Source organism: Orcinus orca, chromosome 18 (assembly GCF_937001465.1).
Source record: "Orcinus orca chromosome 18, mOrcOrc1.1, whole genome shotgun sequence".
In the NCBI taxonomy this organism is placed as follows: Eukaryota; Metazoa; Chordata; class Mammalia; order Artiodactyla; family Delphinidae; genus Orcinus; species Orcinus orca.
Window position 1 is genome coordinate 72,602,484 of NC_064576.1, and position 11,081 is coordinate 72,613,564.

General features: G+C 45.0%; 1 long non-coding RNA gene across 1 annotated transcript; it reads right to left on the bottom strand.

Moving 5' to 3' along the window:
* Window positions 1-2,123: 2,123 nt before the first annotated feature.
* LOC125961941 (uncharacterized) lies at window positions 2,124-10,968 on the bottom strand. The gene is made up of 2 exons (XR_007473122.1): window positions 6,806-10,968; window positions 2,124-2,491 (listed from the first exon to the last, which is right to left on the bottom strand). It is a non-coding gene; the product is annotated as an uncharacterized LOC125961941 (long non-coding RNA).
* Between the last annotated feature and the right edge of the window lie 113 nt (window positions 10,969-11,081).

An 11,081-nucleotide genomic window follows, 5' to 3' on the forward strand; every position in this document is an offset into this window, starting at 1 on the left:
CGCAACTAAGGAGCCCATGAGCCGCAACTAAGACTCCGCACAACCAAATAAAAATAAAATAAACATTTAAAAAATAAATAAATCAAATAAATACATGGGTTTTTTTCTTCTGTAGAGATTTGCCCAGAATAACTAAGACATCCTTACCAAATCAGTGCATCCCAAACCCTAATGTTAGAGACTCTGGCCAACTTTCAGGCTTCCTCACAGAAATTCCTACAGAATGTGCTGATGTCATGAGCAGGCCCAGTTGGCTGAAAGCAGCAGAAAACCACGACTCAAGTGACTTAAACAGTAATGAATGTATTTTCCAACGTAAAAATAACTCCAGGGCCTGAGTAACCCTCTCAACGAAAGAGCATTTTCCTAGACGAAATATGAAGGGCATCACTTTACAAAGCAAAGAGCTGATAAGCTGGTCACCAAAGCTCAGGCCAAAGTTGAGGGAAAGTCTGAATCCAGAGCAACAAGGGGACTCGGCCACTTTGCCCCAGGGCATCTGCTGCACAAGCAAAGCAAGAACCCATGGGCTTGGATTCCAGGCGGGGGTCTTCCCGGAGTCCCTCCTATAGGCTGATATTCCAAAGGGCCCCTCCCAGTCAAGGTAACTGTGAACCAGAGATAAACCTTCCCTTTCCGCACAATCCTAGCGTACCTCGAGGAAGGCTGGGTGTTGACTACGGCTGGAAGAGAAAAGAAGAAATAGAAAACACTGCCAGGGAGGAGTCTTGGCTGCAGCCCCACCTTGGTTACCTTGGGCAGATCTGCAGGCCAGGTTCCCTTCTGGGATATCAAGCCAGGTGTGGGGTTTAAGGCGGTCTTGACTGGTAGAACCCCTGGGCACCTGGCAGTAGCAAGTGCAAATCCTGTAAGGAGGAAACACCTCTCTCCCAGGCCTCCGGGAAGCCTCAGATTCCATTTTTCTAGGGCAATGGCCTCTGCATAAAGACTAATGGCATTCAGAAAAGCAAAGCTCCACGAGAAAACACCAACAGAAACAAGAAACAGCAGCAGTAGACCTACACAAACCTTGAAAAACTCATCAGATGTAAATTGTAAACCAACTATGCTGCAGTTTCAAGAAATAAGCAAAAGTCCAGAGGAAAGGCTGCTCCACTGTGAAATAGTTCAGCAAATCAATGGTTCATTCAGGGATCTGAATTCTTCCCATCTCTCCACCTTGCCCACTGTTGTCAGCAGCTTGTTTATCCTCTACTAGCTCTCGTTATGGTCACAAGATGGCTGCAGCAACTCCAGAGTTCACAACCACACGACTTCCTGAGACAAGAAAAGGGAGGGTGTGTTTCCATGTAGCCTCTTTGAACAGTGAAGCAACCTCGCAGACTTCTCCGGACACTTCACGTGTCAGGATTACATCACACACCCATGGCTAAAGTAATTACAGGGGAGGGAAATGGCTGGATTAGATCAGTAATGATTCTATTTATGGGACAAGAGATGGTAGACCTACCTGAGGGCTTGTGGAGGAGGACAAATATCTGAACATAATTCAAGCTTTTACAGCAAGGTTAAAAAAAATGTGTACGTGATGGGGCTGATTCACTTTGTTATAAAGCAGAAACTAACACAGCATTGTAGAGCAATTATACTCCAATAAAGATGTTAAAAAAAAGGGGGGGGGAGGAGTTTTCCAAAGAAAATAAAAATACACTAATTCAAAAAGATACATGCACCCCAATGTTCATAGCAGTATTATTTACAATTGCCAGAAAATGGAAGCAACCTAAGTGTCCATCAACAGATAAATGGATGAAGCAGATGTGATGTATATGTACAATGAAATCATACTCAGCCATTAAAAAGGATGAAATTTTGCCATTTTCAACAACATGGGTGGACTTGGAGGGTATTATGCTTACTGAAATAAGTCAGACAGAGGAAGACAAATACTGTATGATATCACTTATATATGGAATCTAAGAAATAAACTAGTGACTATAACAAAAAAGAAACAGACTCACAGATATAGAGATCAAACTAGTGGTGACTGGTGGGGAGAGGGAAGGGGGAGGGGCAAGTTAGGGTAGGGGAATAAGAGATACAAACTATTAGGTATAAAATAAATAACCTATAAGCTACAAAGATAAATTGTACAACACATGGAATATAGCCAATATATTTATTTATTTGTTAGTTTATTTTTGGCTGTGTTGGGTCTTTGTTGCTGCGCGCGGGCTTTCTCTAGTTGCGGCGAGCAGGGGCTACTCTTCATTGCGGTGCGCGGGCTTCTCAGTGCAGTGGCTTCTCTTGTTGCAGAGCACAGGCTCTAGGCGTGCAGGCTTCAGTAGTTGTGGCACATGGGCTCAGTAGTTGTGGCTCACGGGCTCTACAGCACAGGCTCAGTAGTTGCGGCGCACGGGCTTAGTTGCTCCGCGGCATGTGGGATCTTCCCGGACCAGGGATTGAACCCGTGTCCCCTGCATTGGCAGGCGGATTCTTAACCTCTGAGCCACCAGGGAAGTCCTTATAACTACAAATGGAATATAACCTTTAAAATTTTTTAAAAATAAAATTTCCAAGTTTGTGTAAAAAAAATTTTTTTTAATTCAAACTGTAAATGCATGAACTAACGTGCATTTACCAAACAAAAATGTTAAGTCCAGCCCACATTCAGGAGAGGGGAATTGGGCTCCACCTGTTAAAAAGAGGAGTATGAAGGATTTGTGGACACATTTTTGCCACACACAGCAGTTCTTTAAAACGAACACACATTTGTGGGGAGAAGTATTTTATCTCTGATGTTGTTTAGAACACTGGCCCAAGTTGTTAATAAAAAGCAACCATCCTTTAGTCATTTTTATCATGTCTTTACATCCTTCACAGGCAATGCACCCCTGCTATCTGCACGTGGGACAGAACCCCACTTCCCTGCCCTTGGTATCCCATGGATTAGAAGGAAGTCACCAATGTAGAAGATACGGGGAGTTCTAGGTTGAATTGTGTCCCCAAACCTTGTTTGGAAATAGTGTCGTTGAAGGCGTAATTCGTTAAGATGAGGTCATACTGGAGTAGATGGCCCTTAATCCAATGTGACTTGTGTCCTTGTAAGAAGAGGAGACAGAGACACAGGGAGAGTGCACTGGCTGATGGAGGCCGAGATAGCAGTGAGGCGGCTGTCCATCAGAGGATGCCGAGGACGGCCAGGGCCACCAGGAGCTAAGAGAGAGGCCCTCCGCAGAAGGAACCAGCCCTGCCCACACCTTGATTGCAGACTTATGGCCTCTAGAACTGTGAGGAAATAAATTTCTGTTGTTCTCAGTCTCCCAGTTTGTAGCCCTCTGTCACGGCAGCCCTGGGAAACCATAGGTCTTTGTCATCTCGGCTACTGAGCATGTGAACGGCACTCCTATTTGGGAAGGTGAAGAGAAGCTATTCCCCTTTCCCATCCCCGGCAACTACACCACAGACGCCTCACCCAAGCGTGGTGAGTTAGAGTCTCCCTCTGAGACTCTGAACCTTGAAGAGCGACTGAGTTATCACCCTGAGATTCTCACAGCGGCGGAGTCAATAGAACAGCACTGCGGCCAGTGTCCTGGGACCAGGACCCGTCCCCGTGACCAGTCCTGTGGCAACTTCTTCACTTTGTCTTTCTTTTCTATGACTCCCCGGACTTCCTGTTGATTCTGTGAACTACCTAATGCCCTTCCAGAAAACTGCTCTCTTAAGTGAACCAGAGTCAATTTCTGTTATTTGTAACCAAGAATGCCGACTAATACACACTAGAAATTGGTTTTTGATTCAAATGCCTGTTTAGTTTGGTTTTATTTACCCATTTCTTTCCTCCCATGAGCCTTCTGCATTCATTCATTCGTTTATTCACTCATCCGTCTAACATTCACTGGTTGTCTTTTATGCCAAAGTACTAGGTGCTTGGAATACATGGCCTATTAAGACATGGCCCCTACCCTTTAAAAACCCACAGCCTAGTCCAGGGCCGAAGAGTCAAGAACACAGATGATTATGCTACAGAGTGTAATTGCTACGATTGAGAGAGAAGGCGCCTAACTTACATGTTAGGGAAGGGTGGGAGGCGTCCTGTGGCCACTGCTCCCTGAATTGTGTCTTAAGGGATAAACTGGATGGCAAAAGCAGGAAGGGAAAGGGGAGGGACATTCCACTAAGAGGAGGGAACTTAGCACATCAGGACATTAAGTTACTAAACCAGAGTGTAGTGTGTCTGTACGTAACATTCTGGGTGGGGAGTGGTAAAAGTCGAAGCTATAGAAGTAGGTAGAGGTCAGTGCTGTAGGTCTCACTCAGGAATCTGGACTTTATCCTAATAGCAACATGTAACCCCTGAAGTAGAGAGAAAGCAGCCAGTTTTATATTAGAGATTGATTTTGTTTTAGCAGCAGGGCAAAGAAGCTCCCACACTGGTTCTCTCCTTGGCTGTGTCCAATCTACTCTTGAGCCCACGAAAGACATTCTTCATTTCTGTTATAGTGGTTTTTGGGGTTTGGTTTTTCTGTTTGTTTTTTGGCCGCCACTCGGCTTGTGGGATCTTTGTTTTTGATTTCTAGCATTTCTTTTTGATGCTTTCTTGAAGTTTCCATCTTGCTGCTTACATTACCCATCTGTTCTTGCAAGTTGTCTGCTGTTTCCAAAAGAACTCTTAAAATATTAATCGTAGCTATTTGAAATGGTCTGTCCAATAATGCCCAGATCTCTGCCCTATCTGCCGAGTCTGCTTCTGATGCTTTTCAGATTGTGTTTTTGCTTGCCTTTTAAAATGCCTTGCACTTTTTTGTTGAAAGTTGGACATGACGTGTCACGTTATAGGAACTGAGCTAAATAGGCCGCTAGCCTGAGCTTTGCTATCAGTCTGGCTGGGGTTTTAGGCTGTGTTTAACCTCTTGTAGATGCGGGTGCCAGAGGCTTCACAGTAAATAGAGTCGGCTCTTCAAGCTGTAACCCACTGTTCTTTACTGGAGCTCTGTTGCTGGTGGCCAGGTGTGGGTGGAGGGGAAGCATTCTTATATAATCTTGGGATTAAATAGCAGTCTTTCAGTGGACCCATGTCCTTGGGCTGTGACCTGTACAAGTATTTATTAGCTTTGTTTCTCCTCCCTTAGGTGAGATAGGAAGGCTAGAGGGGGCTGGAGTCAGGGAAATGCCCGTCCCCAGGTGGGACAGGTCTTTTCCCTGACAGAGTAGGCCTTTGTTACGAGGATGCTCTAGGCATATTTCAAAATCTTCCCCTCCCTCTGCCAGACATAAGGAAATCATTCTGGGCTCTTCAGCAAGAGAACCTAGTGGGGGTCCTGTAGACAAAAAAAAAAAAAAAAAGCATGGAGCCCCCCTTAGGTGACAGATCCCAGGAGGCTCTTACTCTCAGGCTACTCCACGCTCAGCCTCCAGCAACTTATCAAAACTGCCATTAAATGTTCCTGCCAGCATGTGTCTCTAGCGCCTTCTGTCCAGCTAAGGAGACCTCGGCTGTGACTCTGGCTTTGCCTGTCCCTCCAGATCATGGGATGTAGCTGTGCCCTGTGACCTCAGGCTCTGAAGGGCGCAAGATAAAGCACTGCTTTTCAGCTCCTTCAGCTCTTTTTGCTCTAAGGATGAGAGTGATGACTCCCAAGCTCTTTACACGTTGGAGCTGAAAGCAGTCCCTCGATATGCTGCTGTTGACTGAATAAAGTAGAATAATCAGGTCTGAATGAGCACTTGTGGAGCGAATGCACTAGACGGAGAAGTCCAGGATGAAACCGGGGTCTGGCTGCGGTGAGAGTGGAACACAGTGGGAGAAGGAATACAGTGGGGAGCAGATATTTAGGGAGCAAAATGAAAAGCTAACAAGCAAAAAAGCTCATTAATAAGGAGTTCCGCTTAGTTTTGTCCTGAATACCTATAGATTACCTGTTCTGATTACCTGAAGGTATTCCTTTTTTCTTTCTTTTTTGAAACAACACAAATTTATTCACTTAAGCTCTAGAGGTCAGAAGTCTGGAATGGGTCTCACTGGGCTAAAACCCAGGTGCTAGCAGGGTTGCACTCCTCCTGGAGCCTTTAGGGGAATAATCTGTCTCCTTGTCTTTTCCAGCTTCTAGATGCCACCTCCCTTCCTTTGTTCATGGATCCTTTCTCTGTATGCAAAGCAAGAAGTGTAGCATAGTCAAATACTTCTCTGGTTGTCACTCTCCTTCCTCCCTCTTTCACTTGTAAGGACCCTTGTGATTACATTGGGTCCATCCAAAAACTCCACATACCTGAAATGTCCCTGTGGCCATGCGAGGTAATTTATTCTCAGGTGCCAGTGAGTAGGACATGGGTCTGTTTAGCAGGGGCGCTATCCTGCCTATCACAGGAGGGAGGCACTTGCCAGGAAGCAATGATTGGATTGACCCTCTTATAGACTCCAGGGAGTGCGGGGAGAGAGGTGAAGTGATAACACTTTCCCCTCTTAGTGTTCTGTCTTTTTTTCCTATTCCCTCTTCCCCTCTCTCTTCTCAGTATCAAGGGTAATTCTCTTGCCCTACTTTTTCCCCTTAACCTGAGGGTTTTCTGCAGAGCATTAGAAATCTATGATCAGAGTTACACGAGAAATAAAATAAACAATAATGCATCTGGTCGGGACTGATGTGAATGCTGACAGCACAAGTTATATTTCCTTTCATTTAAAAATACCCGCGGGCATGGCTCCCCATCAGTGTCATAGAGAAGGTGGCGTGACTGCCCTGTTTTCATAACCTTGGAGAGTGCAGTGGCCTGGAGGACACGGCAGTAAAAACTGGGTAATGGTGGGAGCAGCTGCTGAGTGGAAAGATAACAGAATACATTTTACCTTCCCAGGGCACTTGCGTACCACAGAGCTTCTCCTTTATAAAATCTTCTTCTTAAATTTCCAAACTGCCTTCTTAAACTCCTTCTTTAAAACTCCACTCATTTTCTGTCAGGAAAACGAAGGAGGAAAGATGGGCGGCAGCAGGGCCTGGATTCCAAGCAGGGTCCTTTCCATATCTCTGTGAGCACAGGACTATAAAACGGCAACTACGTTCCATGAAGAATAACACAGCAACTCCCTTTGGGTTTGGTTTTCTTACGGGTAAAGTTAGGGGCCCCGACTAGAGGGTTTCTATGCTCTATGAGTCTCCCTGTTTTGTGAGTCTGGTTTTAAATAGGTTGATCCAGGCTGCCCAAAAGTTCACCCTGGTTCTCCCTCCATTTCAGAACAGTTCTTTCTCCATTCTTAAGTAACTTTTCTAGATAAAGGATTCTTGATTCCCCTTCAGCCATTGGTATCCATCCTGTCTTATCTCAGGCCACCTGTCACAGTCCAAGAATGTCAGTTTGCCATGCGGTTGCTGATTCAACTTTAAAGTTTGTAGAACCACTTGGAAAAGAATCAATCTTTGGGGCTTTTTTCCTGAAGCTTTGTAACAAATATAATGATTTTACAAGAAATTGTTTTATCAATTCCTTTTCTCATTTCTTTTTAAATAAACTTTTTTCTGATTATAAATTAATACGTGTTTATTGCTGAAAATGTGGAGAATACAGAAAATTATACTGTCTATGGTATTTAATAACACAAAAATTGTTAGTAATCCGACCACTCAGAGATAATTGTTATTAAAATTTGATACATTACTTTATGGCCTTTTTTCTACACATTCATATGTATACTTTTTTTGTATTTTTAACAAAAAAGTATGTATTTTTAACAAAATTGGGATATACGATATACTTTTTATTTCCTTTTTTTTTTTTTTTTACTTACTGTCATAGCATGGAAATTTTTCCATGTAACTAAATATTCCGTAAAAATATAGTTTAATGGCCTTTCTAAGGAGCTGGGGATGGAAGGCAGAGGACTAATCCTCTAAACGTGGCCTATATTATGGAGTCACTTGTGCCTGAATTTCACGTACTCTGCTGACTTTAAATCCTTCCCTACTCCCACAGCCCAGTAAAAAGGGGACTGACTCCTCTTAAGGAGGAAAGTGATCGCTCTGTGGGATCAAAAAAGGAAAGGCCAAATTGAAGCAGAGGTCAGGTTCTTCCCTGTAACTGCTCAAACACAGTAGTATGTGTGTCTAATTAAGCAAGATTTAGCTTCCAATCCAAAGATTACTGAATACCCACCAAGTGTCAGGCCCTGTTCCAGGAGCTTTCACATATATCCTATGTCACCTGCTGTGGTGGAAAATGAAGCCACGTTTAAGTTACTACACAAATAAATCAAATTTGAGCTTCCATCCTGACTGACAGAAGTCCATTCATCATTCTCTGAGTTTTCCCCTCCTTGCAAATTAAGACCCCCTCAAGGTGCTTCCTTCATCCAGGTGAGTCAGTCTGGTTTAATATTTCTGTTGTGGAGAAAAGAAATGGAGAAGTCTGGTGTGACTGCTTAAGCTTCCAACTGCTGCTCTGGTGAGGCTGACACAGAAAACAGGAAGTCCGGCTCTCGGGTGTAAGGGTTCAAAGTCTACCCACTGAGACTGCGGCACAGATTGCAGGGAGGGAGGAGAACCCAGGCTAGCAACGGTTACCCCACACTATTGCAGGCTGGGTTCCCAGTACAACTTTAGAGACAGATATTTTTATTTACAGAAAATCAGTTATTTCTCTTAAGGAACCCCAAGGCCCAAGGCGGCAGATGAGGACAGGGTGCAACATCATTCCCCTGTTCCTGACTGGCCTTCCCCTGAGACAGGAAAGGCCCTGGTGCTGGGCCTGCCGTACCAGCCCCGCTCTTTTACTGCACCCCCAGCAGCACCAGCACCGGCAGCGTGGTGGACACATTCTTGAGGGCCATTATTGTACATTTCTCACCACTCGGCTTACTAGGACCGTCCCAACACATCACAAGTGTTAGAATAACTTGAAACCCCAAAGGGGAAGAGGCAGGATTTCTGACTCTTTACCGGGGAACTCCCTGGGCTCTTTGCAGATTTGCCCACCTCCTCCCCAGCAACCTTCAGATTCCATTCACCAGTGGGCTGATGGCGAGACAAAGCCCCAACCTCGGACAAGCCGAAAAACTGCCCTCAGCCCAAATGCTCTGGATCCAGGGGCCCACTTGCCTTATAGCCACACACCTAAAAGAGGTATAAATCATACCAGTTATGTTTATGACATAAAAGCTACAGCATTTGGTGATCAAAAAGCCAGGTACAGGACTTCCCTGGTGGCACAGTGGTTAAGAATCTGCCTGCCAGGGGACACGGGTTTGAGCCCTGGTCCGGGAAGATCTCACATGCCACAGGTTCACCACAGCTACTAATCCCATGCACCACAACTACTGAGGCTACGCTCTAGAGCCCGCGAGCCACAACTACTAAGCCCGTGTGCCACAACTCTTGAAGCCCGCGTGCCTAGAGCCTGTGCTCCACAACAAGAGAAGCCACCACAAGGAGAAGCCCGCGCACCGCGACGAAGAGTAGCCCCTGCTCTCCGCAACTAGAGAAAGCCGGCAGGCAGCAACAAAGACCCAACGCAGCCAAAAATAAGCCAGTTATGATTCCCAGGTCTCTGACTTTGCTGACTGGACAGGTGATGTCATTAGTTGAAACAGGGTTTTCAGGAGGGAATTGGATTTATAAGGAAGATGGTATATGTTTTGGACATTTTAAAGTGTGCAGTGTTTTTTTAAAATACTCGGGTGGAAGCTCTGGGTGTCAAGTTCAAGAGAACTGGGTGAGCTTGAGATTTGGGAGTGATGGGTATACTGGTGGTTGATCACAAGTGTGGATGTGACAGACAGGGCAGAAGAGGAGCTGGGACGGAACCTGAGAAACAGTACCCTTGGAGAAGCAAGCCCACTGAGGAAGCTAAGGCGCTCTCAGGGTGACAGAAAGATCGAGTTGTGTCATGGAACCCAAAGAGAGATAATATTTCAAGAAGGAGGAATTTGTTCAATGGCATCCAAGGCAACAGAGGTCAAGAAAGACAAGCACTGAAGTTAGGTTATGAATTTCTCAGGTAGATAAGACCTATCCAGGTCTGTTTTGGCATATTATTGACCAAGGTCATATGATCAGATTATATTGTCTTTCAACAACTTGTGCTTGGAGTTGTATGATTAAACTCTTATGAGCACAGTATTGACAATCACCTACTTAGCAGTCATTGCTTAGTGTAACTAAGATCTTTTCACCACATCTTACTTTGCTGATTTTATCAGAAGCTTAAAAGCCATTTCTTCTTGAAACTAACAAAATCTAGTAGCTACTATATTCTGTTTTGGTTTTGCCACTCGAATATAGCACTGCCTGGTACCGCACAGGTTCTTTTGAGATCAGTATGTCTATTCATGTGTCAGGTGGTAACTCAATTCTCCCACACGTTTTACTGGAATACTATGAAAACGTTTTGAACATGATATGACATCCGTGGTCTTCATTTAGCTCGGGTGTATCGTTTATATATTTAGTCCACCTCTTTTCTCTGACATTGCTAAAGTACTTCTACTTGGAGCCAATGTGATCATAAGTGGAGATACAAATACAGGTGACATCAAGTGCCGGTACTTGATTACAAGACAATTCAGAATATGCTTACGTTAAAATCTCTAGGTCATTAAACTGAAAACATAAAATTTCAAAATTCTCCTGGCGACCTCTGCCCTGGAAAATATAGCTTTTGATCCCGTGGTTCCCTGTGAATGCATTCCTCCCCCTTACAAGAAGTAGTAAATCCAGCTCGTTCATCTTCAGGTGTGTTCCTGGTGGGCTTGCTGGGGGGATGTACTGTCCCTCCTTTGCCCCGGGGATGTGCTGTATGCACACCTCGAGGGTTTCATCACAATGATCCGGTAAGGCTGTTAATGACCACCTGACAGATAAAGAAATGGACGTTCATAGCGATGAAGTAATTAGCCCAAGGTTGCATCACCAAGAAGAGCCAGCGACCACATTCCAGACCCCGGCTAACCCTGCCAGAAGCACTCTCTCTCCCGCACCCTCCACGGGCGTCCCTACCCGGTCCCCCTCTTCTGCGTTTCTCAGAGCACTTGCCTGGCCCGCACGGATGCTTCAGTGGCCTGCATCCCAAAATGTTACTTCTGCAACAAATCTCCTGTGTGCTTCCGTGAGAAGTGATACTCGGACCCAGAAAAG